This window comes from Macrobrachium nipponense, chromosome 19 (assembly GCF_015104395.2).
Source record: "Macrobrachium nipponense isolate FS-2020 chromosome 19, ASM1510439v2, whole genome shotgun sequence".
In the NCBI taxonomy this organism is placed as follows: Eukaryota; Metazoa; Arthropoda; class Malacostraca; order Decapoda; family Palaemonidae; genus Macrobrachium; species Macrobrachium nipponense.
The window spans coordinates 82,615,723-82,636,616 of NC_061088.1; positions in this window are offsets into that span (position 1 = coordinate 82,615,723).

The following is a 20,894-nucleotide window of genomic DNA, read 5'->3' on the forward strand; positions in this document are numbered from 1 at the left end:
AGTCACGTTCCAGTTTACCTGAATCATGGCCAAGGCTCGAAGCGTACACCTACTACATGCAGCATGAATAATCTGGCCACATAAGCGCCAGTGAGGGGGTAGGGTTAGTGAGTGGGTGAATAGGATCGGCGGGTTAGGGGTCATGGGGATATTATGTGGGGGGGGGGGGGTGGACAGGAGCCAACAATATTAACTACTGTGATCGGAGCCTTCAAGAGCGGAGTCTGCATCTGACTGTAAGGCTGATGGGATGCACAAACTACCTTCTCTCTTCTCTCTCTCTCGTCCCCATCTCCTCTCTCTCTCTCCTCTCCCCCCGTCTGCAGTCTCTCCTCCTCCTCCTTCTCTCTCTCTCTCTCATCTGCACAAACAAAGGGAGAGTAAATCTTCCAGATGATGGCCAACAGCAGTAGCTGCTGGGAAGGGGCTGGCTTTAGTTTTTTGTTACCGTGGTCATATATATGTATATATATATATATATAATATATATATATATATATATATATTATTATATCTATATTTACAAAGATTTTTAGAAGATGTGAAATTGGCATTACAGATATTTTTGTATATGTAAAGAAGTATATATATATATATATATATATATATATATATATATAATATATATATATATATATATATATATATATATATATTATATATATATATATTTACAACGATTTTTAAGAGTTTTGAAATTGGCATCACAGATATTTTTTGTATATGTAAATAAGTATATATATATATCTATATATATATATATATTATATATATATATATATCTATATTATATAAATACATACGTATATAGATAGATAGATCTACAGTATATATGTACACATATATATTTATGAATATTTAATTACATTCAGCAATTTCCCGTAACACATGAAGTCTCCAGAAAATTTAATTGCTGATTTGTAGATGGTCCCCCTTAAGAAGAAACCCTCCACACCATTCTACTACATGCATAGAAGGGTCATGAGCGTCACATCGAATCCACTTATGTATGGAACACCATTCACCTCTGTTTTCCACTCACCTGCTGGAATCCTGGATTAGTATTATGAGCCTTGTTCTCCCATACAAAAATTTCCCTCCAACAGATATAATACTGTTTCTCTTCTCATTCATCATCTTCGCATCACTTTAATAATTCTAAGAAAAATGCTCCTTATTTAATTGCCTCTAGATGGTAGTACCTTCGGATAATTGGTTAACCTTCTAATCTTTCGTTCCAATTCCCATAACCTTCTAATCTTTCGTTCCAATTCCCATTAAAAGAAAATTAGAACGGTAGAGTGCAAGTACAACTGTAGCGTAGGAAATAAATATTTATAACCAATTAATGTTTAATTTTCTTGTTTTATTTTATAATAGTCAAATTTCTATTGTTGTATTCTTTATATCACTAAAATTTTAAATTGTTGGCTATCCTCGGCAGTGTCTTGTTTTATTTCGCCTGTCAGATGATGATACTATTTATCCCAAGTAGTTCTGGATGTCCTGCGAGCATCTGATTGATGGTGACATTTGTAAGTGTTTGCTCTCTCTTGAACGCTGCAATAAATTTCGGACAATTTGGATGGAAAACAATTTCAGTTTACAGTGAACCTTCCAATTTCTGCCACACAGTGATATACGTCCACATTCGGACATACCTCTTAAGTCGATATGTTCTACCCATGTTTGCGTCTTCGGAGTAGTGTATGAAAAGGTCTGCTTCAGTTAACATCATCTCTTGCAGTGTTTCGAATGCATTAATCACTTCGTCTGGAGAAATGACTGCCAAAACTGGTAGCATACGAACTTCCAGAGCAAAGTTAGCATCAGTTTGACATTGCCCCTGCTGTTCTTCAGACTGCATCTTGTGGTACGTTTTGCAATCAGTGATAGAAATGTCCCTTGGCTGTTAGGTTGGGGAAATCTCTTCTCTGGCCTCTGGCAGATTGTTCATAATTCACGAGGAAGGTCTGTGAACTGAAATCCGGGTTGATAGTGTGGAGTTGAAGGAAATGGTTTTGACAGAGTTATTGTTTGTGTGGTAGCGGAACATAAACATAAGGAATCACTTTTTCAAGTCGGATGATAAATAGTTTACAGTTGGTAAAAATAGTTCTGGTATAACTTTAAATGCTCCTTCACCATACCAGTCACTTTAATTATTTTCCAGTTTTCTGATGTTAAAAAAAATAAAACACACACAGACACACACACACACACACACACACACTAAGAAAGGCTGGTCACTGCAAGAAATCTTCACCACCAGCTGTCATCTTGTACTCAACAGGAATGATTATTATTGTCAGTGAGTTTCGTTGGAATGGGATGCATGGCACTGTCATCTTGTTAGTAGCATCTTATTGCGTGTTTAGTTGAGTTACCTGCCAATATGGACTGAGCCTCTTCGGGTAATGCATTGCAACGCAGTCTGCTATGTAAATGATAGCTTTCATCATGACAGGACTTCCGGACAACGTATGACTGTGGCATGGGTATGTTAATTTATAGAATCACTTACATAATTTCCAGAGGCTCTAAATTTTGACTGACATTTCTGCTGACCTTTCCCACATTCCTACCAAATAACACCACTTAACATATCTTTCTGCTTCATTTAACTGTCAAACACTTCAAGCGCTGAACACAAACTAATGGGAGAAATGCTTAGGTATTATAATCATGTATTCCTTGGTCGATGGAGTGAGTAATTCAAAGATTTGCTTATTGTCGTGGGTAGAAGAGAATTGTATGTAGGCTATGAAAATGCATGTGGAAGTGATACCAAACTATTTGAAAAGAGCATTGTAGAGGTTGAGGAGTTGTGAGACAGTGACTTGTAAGGGGATTACAGTTGAGATGCCTCAGAATGATGGTGAAAGAGTTGTGTATTATATGCCTACATACACTTGTGCACATATACACCAGCATCCCTTTTTTTTTTTTTTTTTTTTTTTTTTTTTTTTTTTTTTTTTTTTTTTTTTTTTTTATTGTATATGCGTCAAGTTCATTAATGAAGAGCAAAGCCCGAAATTACACCATCCCGTGATTACAAAATTCTATGGGCTCGCTTGTTACATAACGGCAGCATTAATTATGGTGATCTTGAAATTCAAAATTAAGCGGAGATGAAAGAAAATTCTCGAGCCTTTGAGATTTTGCGGCCTAGCCCTTTTAACCATCTCCTTGGGTTGGGGAGGGGGGAGGGGGGCACCGTTTGACTTTTATATAAGCTTTCGTTAGACTTGACGTTTGTCTGTGCGCGATTGAGTGAATGAAAGGGATAGACTGAAAGACACAGACAGGCCTATTTTCAAACATAGATAAATTATCATTCGTGATCGTGCATGTGAGACTAGTTCCAGGTTCTTTGGAGTAGACAGCAACTTTTTTTTTTTTTTTTTTTTTTTTTTTTTTTTTTATTTTTTTTTTTTTTTTTTTTTTTTTTTTTTTTTTAGGGATATTCGTATTTAATGTGCTTTTCGTATTTAATGTTCCCATTCCTTCGTTGCATTGACGCTTGCTTTGAGTTCTTTGCTCTTGAAAGTTATCACCAGCAGCTGGGGTCGTCTTCCAGTGTAATAAGGGAGAAAGAGAACGCTAAAATGCGAGTCTTTCCTGGAACGTGGCTTGCGGAGGTGGGTGGAAGCTGTTGCTTTGTTATCGCATGCATTGTTTTTCGCCGTTTCTCTTTTTCTTTTCCTCTTCCCCATTCCAGATTCTTCTCCGATTGAACCATCTCCTTTATGAACTCTCATTGTGGAGGCTCTCTGGGCTTCAGCTTCTCTTAATAACAAGACAATCCGCTACGGAGTTTCTATTTTTATTTATTTTTTTTATGTATTTGTTTTTTTTTATTTAGAGAATTCATTTCTCGCCAGATTTAAAATCAGATGAGCTTAGGATGCCGAAGAGTTACTGGGAAGTTCAAGGTACGGAGGAAAGTGTCATTCTGGCTGCCATCTTGACTTTTGTTTACGAATTATTACGCACGGAACTGACTCGTATTTTCTTATTATTATTATTTTCATATTGATGCTTTCGCGGCCGTGTGGTCACTTCACTCGAGCAACCCTTCCGTTCATGGTTCTTTAAATAAAATAAACGTTAGTGTGTTTATATTCGACCTCATTTTCCCCATGCGTATTTTTCCACCCTCAGGTGTATATCTCCGTTTCTAAGGAGCACAAAACTCTCATTGTTCGTCTGCTTTATTGCCATTTTTTCCCCCTCTCCTTTCTTTATCGTTTCTCTCTCATTGTTTCATTGTTATTCCCATTCCTTCCCGTGGGTTCAACCGCTCGTAATTTTTGTCACCGTTGGGGATCAGTACAAGCCAGGGAGTTGAATAGCCCCCTCCGGGCAGCCAGTTAGCCCCCTGGCCAGAAGGGCTTTGTGTACATCCTTCTTAAAAAGTAATAAATATTTTCCTCTTATTTTCTTTCTGCCACGATCTTTCGTATTTTTTATTTATATTTCACCCAGCAGTGTGATCAGATTACAGCTCTACAAAAATGTGGCAGAGTTAGTGAGATAACCCTCTCTCTCTCTCTCTCTCTCTCTCTCTCTCTCTCTCTCTCTCTCTCTCCCCCCATTGCAGAAGAGGTTACACATACCGTATGTAGTTTAAACAGCAATTTTGCTGAAAGCTTTTTGTTGCTTTTAAATAGCCGAGTAAATATACACTATTCGGGGGAAAATTTGGAAATGTTAGAGGGATTTTATTTGCAAACTTTTAAGCCTTGGCGTTTAATAACACAGGACACATTCTGGATGAACGAAAAGGAAATGAGACCTTTTCGACGCCATACAGGACGCTGTGTATTTCTGTTAATGAATAACATGTCATGCGTGAGCGTTCCCTGCATTTGTACCCAGCCATTCCTGACACACAAGTGTGTGTGTATACTATATATAATATATATATATATATATAGATATATATATAGTAAGGTAATTTCCAGTATAGAAACACTGTGTACTGAAGAAAAAAAAACTTAGAAATGAAAACATTTCCGGCATGTGTTATTTTATTTTAGGACGGGCATTACTGTGAACTAATGAATGGGTTATTTTTTTCCCGTAGTAATATCGATAGATGCAGGAGAGAGCAGAATGAGAATGTGCGAAGAGCTATGCTGTTATCTTTCGTGAGCGAATTGTAACGTAAATCTTGGAACTGTCACAACAGTCAATTTGCTGGTATTTATTCTGAAAAAGAAACGAGGGTCAAGACTTTATCTTGTAAGGCTTATATGTATCGTCCGGCCGAAGGGAAATATGTCCGTAAATCAGCCAACTCATCCGGTCTTGGAGACCATAGCGAACATTGCGGTCTTTGTCGTGTTGGTGACCGTCGAATTAGCCACGGTCCCCTCCCCGTAAAAGTGCTTTTTTTTCCCGAGGCCATAGATCATCGCCTCGGAGCATCTCGGAGTCAGTCCCCCATACACCTCGGAAACGGTCGGTTGTAAAGTCGAACCGCCTCGAAACTTCGCAGTGAAAAACGTCCTGTCGTTTCCGCAGTCTAATGCACCCGGGATAAGTACCGGAAAATTGGCGCTGTGATTCGATTCGGCGAAATGGATTCCCTTTCCGATATTACCTTGATAAACCGAACGGTTGTTCTCTCTTTACTCCTCCATTCCCGAAGCCGAGGAGGCTGCTCTCTGTTCCACTTTCGCCATTTCCTTAAAGGGGCCTATTATTATCCGAAGGGCTCGGAAAATACAGCGCCTGCAGTTCAAAAACGTATTCACTATTTTCCGGGGGCAGCTTTATCGTCGGATGCCTTGTCTTTAACAGCAGTCGGTCGAGATCAAAGGGATTTAATAAAATACTTTTCCTAGTGTAGGAGCTCTGTAGCTGCCGGCCGCGGACTTTTTCTAGAAGATGGAAATCGTTTCCTCCTTAATCCGACAGGACGGATCATAAACAGGAAACTGACAGCGTAGTCCAGGAATTGGACTTAAGGGGTGTAACCTCTCTCTCTCTCTCTCTTCTCTCTCTCTCTCTCTCTCTCTCTCTCTCCAAATTCTGTCGTACTTATGATCTTCAGTATAGAAGTATCATTTCTCTAACATGGTTTTATATACATATATATATGCTTACTCCAGTTTCAAGCTGTAATTTATGTAATAATGATAATAATAATATTAATAATAATAATAATAATAATAATAATAATAATATAGACATATGCAGTATATTTATTTGCATAACACTACCATATATATATATATACTATATATATATATATATATATATAATATATATATATATATATATTATATATATATACAGTCATTCGTTCTTCTCCTTTTCCTTTGGATGTTATGTTGAGCACTGGTTCTTTTTTACTGTACACAATTCAAGTTATATTAATTTTTGTAAATAAATTTGTTTTCTCTTAGCTTTATTTTAAAATAGTTTGTGTACGTGTGTATGTATATGTATGTATACACACACACACACACACGTTTGTGAGGTGGTGATGTGTGTGAGGGTTTTATATCTCTTTAAATTAAAGAGAGACATTTGTCAAGATGAAATCTGTAATGTCCCAAAGAATAAAAAATAATCCAGGACACGCTTGCATTACATTTCTATTCCAACTTAATTTTTTTTTTTTTTCTTTTCAAAAGAAGCCGATTATTTGGGTTTAAGCAGAATCCCCGCGTCGTGGAAATGGCTCAGGATTCATATTCAACTTCCCTTTTTTTCTTTTTTTTATCTTCTTTTCCTCATCGTTTTTTCTCAAAGGTATTTCATCCATGAGGAAGGACAGAGAATTCTCATCAAGATTAAAGAGGAATGTGGAATGATTAGAGACCGGAAAGGCTGGAATGAAATGCGGCAAGAGAAGAAGAGATGTAACTTCGTAAGAATTCTAAGACATTTACTGTGCTACTTTTTGAAGTCAGGCCTTCGGAGGAAGATCCCCTCCAGAGGATTTCTCGTGATGTGACGCATAGCAGATGCTGTGTGTTTCGTCTGGAAATTGGAAATAGATTACAAATGAAAATACGACTTTTCTGTTGACGCTAGACGATATTAAATAAATACTACATCATGGTTGTTTGATAAGATAGGCTCGCGGAGTATATCTAAGTTTATATTCATTGCAAGACGTAAATTTAAAAGTATATTTGAACCAAGAAATTAGAGGGAAGAGGAAAAAAGAAATTGCTCAAAGAGTCTGATTAAAAAGATGGAGAATCACGTGAAGTTTTCATTTTATCTTCAAGAAGAATAAATTATGAATGAGGAGAGGCGAGTCTCTTCGCCTGAATGGAAAAGAAAAGAGATAGGAGCGGATGCAAAAAGGATATTGCTGTGATTTTGTCTCATAGTTTATTATATATCTTTAATAATTATGTTCCATGACGATAAGTTTGGCTGTTGGATATATGACTTAGATTTACAACGAAATGATGGCGCCAACCGTAGACGAAGTGATGTAGAACTTCGAGTTGTTGTACTATTTCTGCTAAATTTATGAGCCTATGTTAGGAAACCTGACAAAAGAGTGGTTAAGGTACTATTACTACCACATAATAGAGTTTCTCGTTGGACGAGTCGGTTACGTTCTCGACTACCGATCTCAGGATCCGGGTTCGCTTCCTGCTCTGCCAACGCAGAACCAGAGGAATTGATTTCTGGTGATAGAAATTCATTTCTCGATGTGGTTCGATCCACTATAAGCTGTAGGTTCCGTTGCTAAGTAACCAATTGGTTCCTAGCCACGTAAAAAATATCTAATCCTTCGGGCCAGCCCTAGGAGAGCTGTTTAATCAGCTCAGTGGTCTGGTAAAATTAAGATATACTTAACACATAATCGAATGGATGTGAGTTAAGAAACAACAGGAAAAGAAGAAGAGAGACAACCCATAAGTCAAATAATTTGTATCTTAAAGCAACCATTAAAAAATGAAGGAGGAGAGGGAGATGTGCCCCTAATTTTTAGATCAATGCAATGCCAAAAGTGGCTGGTTGGAAGTCAGCTAAATCTAACATCCTGTGCTCACTAGCTGGTTGGAAGACAGCTAAATCTAATATCCTGTGCTCACCAGCAGGTTGGAAATCGGCTAAATCTAACATCCTTGCTCCTAGCTGGTTTGGAGTCAGCTAAATCTAATTATCCCTGTGCTCAGTAGCTTGTTGGAAGTCGCTAATCAATATCCTGTGCACATAGCTGGTTGGAAATCGGCTAAATCTAATATCCTGTGCTCACTAGCCTGGTTGGAAAGAAAGCTAAATCTAAACTCCGTTGCTCTCAGCTGGTTGGAAAATCAGCTAAATCTAACATCCTGGCTCCCAGCTGGTTTGGAAGTCCTGCTAAATCTAACATCCTGTGCTCACTAGCTGGTTGGAAGACAAGCTAAATCAATATCCTGTCTCACCACTGTTTGGAAACGGCTTAATCACATCCTGTGCTCACTAGCTGGTTGGAAGTCAGCTAAATCTAATATCCGTGCAGTAGCTGGTTGGAATCACTAAATCTAAGATCCTGGCTCACCAGCTGGTTGGAAATCGGCTAAATCTAACATCCTGTGCCTCAACCAGCTGGTTTGGAAATCAGCTAAATCTAATATCCTTTGCTCCACTAGCTGGTTGGAAAGTCAGCTAAATCTAACATCCTGTGCTCATCAGCTGGTTAGAAATCGGCTAAATAACACCATCCTGTGGCTACAACTAGGCTGGTTGGAAGTTCACTAAATCTACAAAAATCCCCCCCCCCCCTGTGCTCACTAAAGCTGGTTGGAAATCAGCTAAAATCTAAATATCCTGTTGCTCACCAGTTGGTTGGAAATCGGCTAAATCTAACATCCTGTGCTCACAGCTGTTGGAATCAGCTAAATCTACATCCTGTGCTCACTAGCTGGTTGGAAATCAGCTAAATCTAATACTGTTACTCACCCACTGTTTGAAGTCACTAAATCTATATCCTGTGCTCACTAGCCTGGTTGGAACAGCTAAATCTAACATCCCTGCTCACCTAGCTGGTTGGATCACGCTAAATCTAATATCCTGTGCTCACCAGCCTGGTTGAATCGGCTAAATCTAACATCCTGTGCTCACTAGCTGGTTGGAAGTCATCCCTTTTTTTAAAGCTAACATCCTGTGCTCACTGCTGGTTTGAAATCGGCTAAATCTAACATCCTTTGCTCCGCACTGGTTGGAAATCGCTAAATCTAATATCCTGTGCTCACTACTGGTTGGAAATCACCTTAAATCTAACATCCCTGTGCTCATCTGCTGGTTTAAATCGGCCTAAATCTAAACACCCTGTGCTCACTAGCTGGTTGGAAAATCAGCTAAATCTAATCCTGTGCCCCTAGTGGTTTGGAAATCCACTAAATCTAATATCCTGTGCTCACAGCTGGTTGGAAATCGGCTAAATCAAATCCGTGCTCACTAAGCTGGTTGGAAAATCCAGCTAAATCTAATATCCCTGTGCTCAGTAGCGGGTGGAAGTCGCTAATCTAATATCTGTTTGCTCACTAGCTGGTTGGGAAAATCAGCTAAATCTAATAATCCTGTGCTCACTACTGGTTGGAATCAGCTAAATCTAACCATCCTGTGCTCACCGCTGTGGTTGGAATCGGCTTTAATCTAAATCCTGTGCTCACTGCTGGTTGGAAGTCTAAATCTAACATCCTGTCTCAAACTAGCTGGGTGGAAATCGCTAAATCTAATATCCTGTGCTCACCAAGCTGGTTGGAAAGTCGGCTAAATCTAAAATCCCTGTGTCAATAGCTGGTTGGAAGTCAGCTTAAATCTAATACCTGGTTCTCACCAGCTGTTGGAAATCGGCTTTAAATCAAACCTCCTGTGCTCACAGCTGGTTGGAATCAGCTAAATCTAATATCCTGTGCTCGTAGTGGTTGGAAGTCAGCTAAAATCTAAATATCCTGCTCACCAGCTGGTTGGAAATCGGCTAAATCCAATATCCTGTGCTCACCAGCTGGGTTGGAAATCGGCTAAATCTATATCCTGTGCTCACTTACTGTTGGAAGTCAGCTAAATCTAATATCCTGTGCTCACTACTGGTTTGGAAAGGTCCAAAGCTATAATCTAAAACATCCTGTGCTCACTAGCTGTTGGAAGTCGCTAAACTAACACCTGTTGGCTCACCAGCTGGTTGGAAATCGGTCCTTAATCTAACCATCCTGTGGCTCACCAGCTGGTTGGAAGCGGCTTAAATCTAACAACCCTGTGCTCACTGTTGTTTGGAAATCGCTAAATCGTAACCCATCCTGTGCTCACCAGCTGGTTTGGAAATCGGCCTAAATCTAAAATCCTGTTGCTCACCAGCTGGTGGAAATCAACTAAAATCTAATATCCTGTGCAGACTGGTTGGAAGTCAGCTAAATCTAACATCCTGTGCTCACCAGTGGTTGGAAAGTCAGCTAAATCTAATATCCTGGCTCACCAGCTGGTTGGAAGTCAGCTAAATCTTAAAATCCTGTGGCTCACCAGCTGGTTGGAAGTCGGCTAAATCTAAAATCCTGTGCTCACCAGCTGGTTGGAAATCAACTAAATCTAACATCCTGTGCTTCCAGCTGGTTGGAAGTCAAAACTAAATATCAAATAACATCCTGTGCTCCAAGCTGGTTGGAAGTCAGCTAAATCTAATATCCTGTGCTCACCAAGCTGGTTGGAAATCGGCTTAAATTCAAACTCCTGTGCTCACCAGCTGGTTGGAAGTCAGCTAAATCTATATCCTGGGCTCCATCTGGTTGGAAATAGTAAACAATCCTAAATCACCATGGTTGTGGCTCACCAGCTAGTTTGGAAGTCAGCTAAATCTAATATCCTGTGCCACAGTGGTTTGAAATCAACTAAATCTAACATCCTGTGGCTCAATAGCTGGTTGGAAGTCGCTATATCTAAAACATCCTGCTCACCAGCTGTTGGAATCGCCTAAATCTACATCCTGTGCTCAAACCACTGGTTGGAAATCGCTAAATTCTAACATCCTGGGCTCCCAGCTGGTTGGAGTCGGCTAAATCTAACAACCTGTGCTCACAGCTGGTTTGGAAAGTCAACTAAATCTAACATCCTGTTGCTCACCACTGGTTGGAAATCACTAAAATTCAAAAATCCAGTGCTCACCAAGGCTGGTTGGGAAAATCAAGCATAAATAACATCCTGTCCTCAACCAGCTGGTTGGAATCACTAAATCCTAAACATCCTTGTGCTCACCAGCTGTGGGAAGTCAGCTAAATCTAACTCCTGTGCTCATGGGTTGGAAGTCAGCTAAATCTAACATCCGTGCTCACAAGTGGTTGGAAGTCAGGCTAAACCTCCTAACATCCTGTTGGCTCAACCAGCTAGTTGGGAAGTCAGCTAATCTAACTTCCTGGCTCACTACTGTTGGAATCAACTAAAACTAACATCCTGTGCTCACCAGCTGGTTGAAGTCAAGCTAAATCTAACATCCTGTGCTCACCAGCTGGTTGGAAGTCAGCTAAACTAACTCCTGTTCTCACCAGTGGTTGGGAAGTCAGCTAAATCTAACATCCTGTGCCTCACCAGCTGTTGGAAAGTCAGCTAAAACAAATCCTACATCCTTGGTCTCACCAGCTGTTGGAATCACTAAATCTAACATCTGTGCTCACCAGGCTAGTTGGAATCAGCTAAATCTAACATCCTGTGCTCCACCAGCTGGTTGGAAATCAAACCTAAATCTAACATCCTGTGCTCACCAGCTGGTTGGAAGTCAAGGCTAAATCTAACTGTGGCTCACACTGGTTGGAAGTCAGCTAAATCGAAAACTGTGCTACCACTGTTGGAAATCAACTAAATCTAACATCCTGTGCTCAACCAAAATCTGATGGAAATCGGCTAAATCTAAACATCCTGTCTCACCCTGGTTGGAAGTCAGTAATTCATCCTGTCTCCCAGCTGGTTGGAAAGTCAGCTAAATCTAAATTCCTGTGCTCACCAGCCTGGTTGGAAGTCGGCTAAATCTAACATCCTGTGCTCACCAGCTGGTTTGGGAAGTCGGTAATCTAACATCCTGTGCTCACCAGCTGGTTGGAAATCGGCTAAATCTAACTTCCTGTGCTCACCCAGCTAAGGTGGGAAGTCAGCTTAAAATCTAAACCTGTGTCACCAGCTGGGGTGGAAATCAACTAAATCAACATCCTGTCTCACCAGCTGGTTGGAAGTCGCTTAAATCTAAACATCCTGTGCTCACATGGTTGGTTGGAAGTCTGCAAATCTAACATTCCTGTGCTCAGCAGCTGGTGGAAGTCAGCTAAATCTAACATCCTGTGCTCACCAGCTTGGTTGGAAGTCGGCTAAATCTAAACATCCTGTGCTCAGCCAGCTGGTTGGAATCGGCTAAATCAACAATCCTGTGCTCATCGCTGGTTGGGAAGGTCGGCTAAACTAACAATCCTTGTGCTCACCAGCTGTTTGGAAGTCACTAAATCTAACATTGCTGTCTCCCAGCTGGTTGGAAAATCAACTAAACATCTAACAACCTGTGCTCACCCACTGGTTGGAAGTCGGCTAATCTAACTCCTTGTGCTCACGCTGGTTGGAAGTCAGCTAAATCTTTAACTCCTGTCTTCCACCGCTGGTTGGAAGTCACCAAACTAAATCAACATCCTGTGCTCACCGCTGGTTGGAAATCGGCTAAATCTAATCCTTGTGCTCACCCCTGTGGAAGTCGCTAAATCTAACATCCTGTGCTCACCAGCTAAGTTGGCAAGTCACCTAATCTAACTCCTGTGTCACCAGCTTGTTGGAAATCAACCTAAATCTAAACAATCCTGTGCCTCATCCAAAAGCCCTGGTTGGAAGTCATCTAAATCTAACATCCGTTTTGCTCACCTCAGCTAGGTTTGGAAGTCAGGCCTAAATCTAACATCCGTGCTCACCAGCTGGTTGTAAGCAACTAAATCTAACATCCTGTGCGTCACCAGCTTGGTTGGAAAAGTCGGCTAAATCTAACCATCCTGGTGCTCACCAGCTGGTTGGAAGTCCAGCCTAAATCTAACATCCTGTGCTCACCACTGGTTGGAAGTCAAAGCTAAATCTAACATCCTTTGGCTCACCAGCTGGTTGAATTCGGCTGTTCTAACGGAATCTGGTGCTCCTCGCAGCTGGTTGGAAAGTCGGCTAAATCCTAACATCCTGTGCTCACCAGCTGGTTGGAAGTCGGCTAAATCTAACATCCTGTGCTCACCAGCTTAGTTGGAAAGTCAAGCTAAATCTAACATCCTGTGCTCAACCAGCTGGTTTGAAATCAACTAATCTAACATCCTGTGCTCACCACTGGTTTGGAAGTCGGCTGAAATCTAACTCCTGTGCTCACCACTGGTTGGAAGTCATCTAATCTAACATCCTGTGCTCAACCAGCTGGTTGGAAGTCAGCTAAATCTAACATCCTGTGCTCAACCATCCTGTTGGAGTCGCTAAATCAACATCCTGGGCTCACCAGCTTGGTTGGAAAGTCGCTTACATCTAACATCCTGTTTTTTTTTTTTTTTGCTCAAACCAGCTGGTTGGAAGTCCCGGCTAATCTACATCCCTGGTGCTCACCAGCTAGGTTGGAAGTCAGCTAAATCTAACATCCTGTGCTCACCAGCTGGTTGGAAATCAACTAAATCTAACATCCTGTTGCTCACCACCAGCTGTTGGTAAGTCGGCTAAATCTAACATCCCTATTGCCCTCACCAGGCTGGTTGGAAGTCAGCTAAATCTAACATTCCCCTGGTTGGCTCAACCAGCTGGTTGGAAGTCACTAAACTAAATCTAACATCCTTTCTCACCATCTTGTTGAAATCAACTAATTCAACCATCCTGTGCTCACCAAAAGGCCCCCTTGGGGTTGGGAAGTCCAAGCTAAATCTCAAATCCTGTGGCTCACCAGTCCTAGTTGGAAGGCACTAAATCTAACATCCTGTGCCCTCACCAGCTGGTTTGGAAATCAACGAAATCTACCATCCTGGTTGCTCAACCAGCTGCTTGGAAGTCAGTAAATCTAACATCCTGTGCTCACAGCTTGGTTGGAATTCCGGCTAAATCTACAATCCTGGCTCACCATCTGGTTTGGAAATCAACTAAATCTAACATCCCCTGTGCTTCACCAGCTGGTTGGAAGTCAGCTTAAATCTAACATCCTGTCTCAAACCAGCTGTGTGGAAATCAACTAAATCTAACCATCCTGTGCTCACCATCTTGGTTTGGAAAGTCACTAAATCTAACATCCTGTCTCAACCAGCTGGTGGAAATCAGACTAAATCTAACATCCTGTGCTCATGCCAGCTGGTTTGGAAAGTCAAGCTAAAATCTAAACATCCTTGTGCTCACCAGCTGGTTGGAAGTCCAGCTAAACATCTAACATCCTGTGGCCTCATCAAGCTGGTTGAAATCAACTAAATCTAACTCCTGGCTCACACGCTGGTTTGAAAAGTCAGCCTAAAAGAATCTAAAAACAAAAATCCTGTGCTCACCAGCTGGTTGGAAAGTCAGCTAAATCAACATCCTGTGCTCAATCAGCTGGTTGGAAATCCAACTAAATCTAACAATCCTGTTGCTCACCATCTGTTTGAAATCAACTAAATCTAACTCCTGTGCCTCATCAGCTTGGTTGAAGTCAGCTAAAAATCTAACATCCTGTGCTTCACCAGCTGGTTGAAATCACTAAATCTACCATCCTGTGCTCACCAGGCTTGGTTGGGAAAAGTCAGCTAAATCTAACATCCTTGTCTCACCAGCTGTTGGAAGTCAGCCTAATCTAACATCCTTGTGCTCATCCAGCTGGTTGGAAATCACTAAATCTAGCATCCTTGGCTCAAACCAGCCTTGGGTTGGAAGTCCGCTAAGTCCTTAATAGTCCTGTGCTCACCAAGCTGGTTGGAAATCAGCTTAAATCAACATCCTGGTGCTCAACCAGCTTGGTTGAAATCAGCTAAATCTAACATCCTGTGCTCACCAGCTGGTTGGGAAAGTCATCTAATCTACACTTTGCTCAAACCAGGCCTGGTTGGAATCGCCAATCTAACATCCTGTGCTCACCAGTCTGTTGGAAGTCCAGCTAAATCGAACATCTTTGTGCTCAACCAGCTGGTTGGTAATTCCGGGCTAAAGCTGACCACATCCCTTTACTCACCAGCTAGGTTGGAAGAGCAGCTTAAATCTAACATCCTGTGCTCAAACCATCTGGTTGGAAAAAAGTCAAGCTAAATCCAACATTTTCCTGTGCTCACCAGCTGGTTGGAAGTCCGCTAAATCTAACATCCTGGTTGGCTCAACCACTGTTGGAAGTCAGGCTAAATCTAAACATCCTTTTCTCACCAGCTGGTTTGGAAGTCGGCTAAATCAAACATCCTGTGCTCACCTGCTGGTTGGAAGTCAGCTAAATCTAACATCCTGTGCTCACAGTGGTTGGAGTCAGCTAAAATCTAACATCCTGTGCTCACCCAGCTGGTTGGAAGTCAGCTAAATCTAACATCCTGTGCTCACAGCTGGTTGGAAGTCGGCTAAATCTAAAATCCTGTGCTCATCAGCTAGTTGGAAAATCGCTAAATCTAACATCCTGTGCTCAACCAGCTTGGTTGGAGACAGCTTAAATCTAACATCCTGTGCTCACCAGCTGGTTGGAAGTCAGCTAAATCTAACATCCTGTGTTCACCAGCTGGTTGGAGATCAGCTCTAAATCTAAAACATCCTGTGGGGGGGGGGGGGGTCTCACCACTGCTTGTTGGAAGTCGGCTAAATCTAAAATCCTGTGCTCATCAGCTAGTTGGAAGTCGGCTCAAATCTAAAATCCTGTGCTCATCAGCTGGTTGGAAGCGGCTAAATCTAATCCTGTGCTCATCAGCTAGTTGGAAGTCGGCTAAATCTAAATCTGTGCTTCACCAGCTGGGTGTGTTCGGCTAAACCTAAAATCCTGTGCTCATCAGCTAGTTGGAAGTCGGCTAAATCAAACATCCTGTGGTCACTAGCTGGTTGGAAGTCAGCTAAATCTAACAATCCTGTGCTCACCAGCCTGTTGGAGATCAGCTAAATCTAACATCCTGTGCTCACCAGCTGGTTGGAAGTCAGTTAAATCTAACATCCTGTTCTCACCATCTGGTTGGAGATCAGCTAAATCGTAACATGCCTGTGGAAACTCACCAGCTGGTTGGAAATCGGCTAAATCTACATCCTGTTGCTCAAACCAGCTGGTGGAAGTCAGCTAAATCTAACATCCTGTTCTCAAACCAGCTGGTGGAAGTCGCTATCAGGAAACATCTGTGGCTCACCAGCTAGTTGGAAGTCAGCTAAATCTAACATCCTGTGCTCACCAGCTGGTTGGAAATCTGCTAAATCTAACATCCTGTGCTCACTAGCTGGTTGGAAATCCGCTAAATCTAACATCCTGTGCTCACCAGCTATTGGAAGTCAGCTAAATCTAACATCCTGTGCTCATCAGCTGGTTTGGGAAATCTAATGCTAAATCTAAACAAATCCTGTGCTCCAACCAGCTGTAGTTGGAAATCGGCTAAATCTAACATCCTGTGCTCACCAGCTATAAATTGGAAGTCAGCTAAATCTAACATCCTGTGCTCTCAGCTGGTTGGAAATCTGCTAAATCTAACATCCTGTCGCACCAGCTGTTGGAAGTCGGCTAAAATCTATCCTGTGCTCATCAGCTAGTTGGAAATCGGCTAAATCTAACATCCTGTGCTCACCAGCTGGTTGGAAATCCGCTAAATCTAACATCCTGTGCTCACCAGCTAATTGGAAGTCAGCTAAATCTAACATCCTGTGCTCATCAGCTGGTTGGAAATCTGCTAAATCTAACATCCTGTGCTCATCAGCTGGTTGGAAAGTCAGCTAAATCTAACATCCTGTGCTCACCAGCTGGTTGGAAGTCAAGCGTAAATCTACATCCTGTGCTCACCAGCGGTTGGAAGTCAAGCTAAATTAACATAAATGTGCTCACCAGTGGGTGAAAGTCAGCTAAATCTAACCACCGTGCTCACCCAGCTGGTGGAATCCGCCTAAAATCTACAATCCTTGTGGCCTCAATCAGCTGGTTGGGAATCGCTAAATAACAACCTGTGCTCACCAGCTGGTTGGAAGTCGCTAAATCTAACACCTGTGCCTCACCAGCCTGTTGGAAATCCGGCTAAATCTAACATCACTGGTGAAATCCGATAATCTAACATCCTGTGCTCACCAGCTGATTGGAAATCCGCTAAATCTAACATCCTGTGGCTCTTCCAGCTGGTTGGAAATCCGCTAAATTCTAACATCCTGTGCTCACCAGCTGGTTGGAAGTCGTATAAATCTAACATCCTGTCCTCACCAGCTGGTTGGAAATCGGCTAAATCTAACATCCTGTGCTCATCAGCTGGTTGGAAATCAGCTAAATCTAACATCCTGTGCTCACCAGCTGGTTGGAAGTCAGCTAAATCTAACATCCTGTGCTCACCAGCTGGTTGGAAGTCAGCTAAATCTAACATCCTGTGCTCATCAGCTGGTTGGAAATCAGCTAAATCTAACATCCTGTGCTCATCAGCTGGTTGGAAATCAGCTAAATCTAACATCCTGTGCTCACCAGCTGGTTGGAAATCCGCTAAATCTAACATCCTGTGCTCTTCAGCTGGTTGGAAATCCGCTAAATTCTAACATCCTGTGCTCACCAGCTGGTTGGAAGTCGTATAAATCTAACATCCTGTCCTCACCAGCTGGTTGGAAATCCGCTAAATTTAACATCCTGTGCTCATCAGCTGGTTGGAAATCAGCTAAATCTAACATCCTGTGCTCATCAGCTGGTTGGAAGTCAGCTAAATCTAATATCCTGTGCTCACCAGCTGGTTGGAAGTCAGCTAAATCTAACATCCTGTGCTCACCAGCTGGTTGGAAGTCAGCTAAATCTAACATCCTGTGCTCACCAGCTGGTTGGAAGTCAGCTAAATCTAACATCCTGTGCTCACCAGCTGGTTGGAAGTCAGCTAAATCTAACATCCTGTGCTCACCAGCTAATTGGAAGTCAGCTAAATGTAACATCCTGTGCTCACCAGCTGGTTGGAAGTCAGCTAAATCTAACATCCTGTGCTCACCAGCTGGTTGGAAGTCAGCTAAATCTAACATCCTGTGCTCACCAGCTGGTTGGAAATCAGCTAAATCTAACATCCTGTGCTCATCAGCTGGTTGGAAATCAGCTAAATCTAACATCCTGTGCTCATCAGCTGGTTGGCAATCAGCTAAATCTAACATCATGTGCTCATCAGCTGGTTGGAAATCAGCTAAATCTAACATCCTGTGCTCATCAGCTGGTTGGAAATCAGCTAAATCTAACATCCTGTGCTCATCAGCTGGTTGGAAGTCAGCTAAATTTAACATCCGATGTGACCCCGTTGCCATTAAAACTGGAAAATATCAGCTCTTTTCAGTTTCACAGAACATAATTGAGAGAGAGTGAAGTTCGCTACCATTTTAACAGAAAATTAAAGGAATGAAGTGCATTGCGGTTTTCAGATTACGATTCAAATTTCACCACTGAACAGAAACTTTGCAATGTTGGTTCTGTATTCACTTATGATGTTTGAAGTCGTGTTTTCTATGGTGATAGCTCATATAGGTATGAGAGGAACCCAAATTCTACCCGCAACATCTGAGTAACACCAAAACATTTTAAAAACAAGTTTCATGGTGAAAATGAGCAGCAGATTTCATGTAAATTACAATAATTATATTGCAGGAGTGATTCAGAAGGGCCCAGAAAATACCCAGTCGGGATAGAATGGGAAATTTCCCCTTTATACAAAAATATTAATTTGAAGATTCATATTCTCATGAATATAGGACATCTTAATTATTATTATTATTCAGAAGACTATAGGTTTATAATAGTATTTTTCGAAGACCCAGCAGAGAGGAAGCATGGGAAATTGAAAAAATATCGACAGGAAATCGATCAAAATTTCGTAGGGTTACATTCTCACTATTGAAAACCAAATGCGATTTTTATGAGATATTTAATATTGTTTGAAAATTCCATTTCAGGATATGGGGTGGCACCTTGTTAGATTAGCGCTAAATAATTAGCTCATGATATTTTCACAATTTTACCGTTAATTTTTTTTCAAATATACCGGAAATTTCACAAAATCACCAGTAAGGTTATTAATGAATATAATGGTAAAAGACGCGCTAGGTATTAATCATACTTCCAACTAGGCTGTTCAGAAGTGGTATATCGATTCGAATGCAAGCTTTTTTCTTCGAGCGTCAATCTTGGAGAATGAAAAATCCACAGTGGTGTAATTGTATTGCAATACAAATATCTGAATTCAAAATTTTATTGCTGGAAACTTTCCAAATCATGGATCATTTTCTTCGTCTTTTTAATCCAGTACGTTGAATAACGCTTTGATGCCGAAGCTTATACGGATGAACTCCCGACTTTCCCTTTCTGGAGCTTACGTGAGTTTACCCTGCTCTGTGTATGGAAAGAAACTTCTGAGTATCATTCCTTAGAAGGGCATAGTAACTGTACGTGATTCAGTTCCGAATGGGAAAGTAGCTGAAGGCACTTTGTGCAGGGCCTAAAAGTCTATTCACCGCGTCGTATACTCTGGGAAACTCCCCTAAAGGTCGATGTAGCGTTTCTGTACCGTACGTGTATGGTTGAGAGTCACCCTATATGTGTTATGGAATTTTCCTCCGCTGTGCTGGCTGCTATTATACTGTATAGATATAACCATTAGTTAAAGTATTGTTATTATTATTATTATTATTTTTTTTTTGCTCTATCACAGTCCTCCAATTCGACTGGGTGGTATTTATAGTGTGGGGTTCCGGGTTGCATCGCATCCTGCCTCCTTAGGAGTCCATCACTTTTCATACTATGTGCGCCGTTTCTAGGATCACACTCTTCTGCATGAGTCCTGGAGCTACTTCAGCCTCTAGTTTTTCTAGATTCCTTTTCGGGGATCTTGGGATCGTGGCTAGTGCTCCTATGATTATGGGTACGATTTCCACTGGCATATCCCATATCCTTCTTATTTCTATTTTCAGATCTTGATACTTATCCATTTTTTCCCTCTCTTTCTCTTCAACTCTGGTGTCCCATGGTATTGCGACATCAATGAGTGATACTTTCTTCATGACTTTGTCAATCGTCACGTCTGGTCTATTTGCACGTATCACCCTATCCGTTCTGATACCATAGTCCCAGAGGATCTTTGCCTGATCGTTTTCTATCACTCCCTCAGGTTGGTGCTCGTACCACTTATTACTGCAAGGTAGCTGATGTTTCTTGCACAGGTTCCAGTGGAGGGCTTTTGCCACTGAATCATGCCTCTTTTTGTACTGGTTCTGTGTAAGTGCCGGGCATTCGCTTGCTATGTGGTTTATGGTTTCATTTTTCGTATTGCACTTCCTACATATGGGAGAGATGTTATTTCCGTCTATCGTTCTTTGAACATCTGGTTCTTAGGGACCTGATCTTGTGCCACTGTTATCATTCCTTCAGTTTCCTTCTTTAGCTCTCCCCTCTGTAGCCATTGCCATGTGTCATCGCTGGCTAGTTCTTTAGTCTGTCTCATGTATTGTCCATTATTATTATTATTATTATTGCACCCTGAGTTCAAGTTGTATAATTCTTATTATCATTATAATAAATATTATTATTTTGGAAGGAGACCCTCTTTCAAACAAGTTTTATTGAAAGATATTGCTGCATCAGCTGCATTCAACTTGTAAATAGTCTTCTCTATTTTTCTAACAATAGCTTTCTCTCTGCTACTACAACTGGCGAGTATTGCGCCGATATTACTCATCAGGAGGAGTCAATTTCGGGGATATTGCTTAAAATTTATTTATTTGTCACAGTAAATGAACAAATAAAAAAAAAATATAAGTCGATCTAGTGGCCA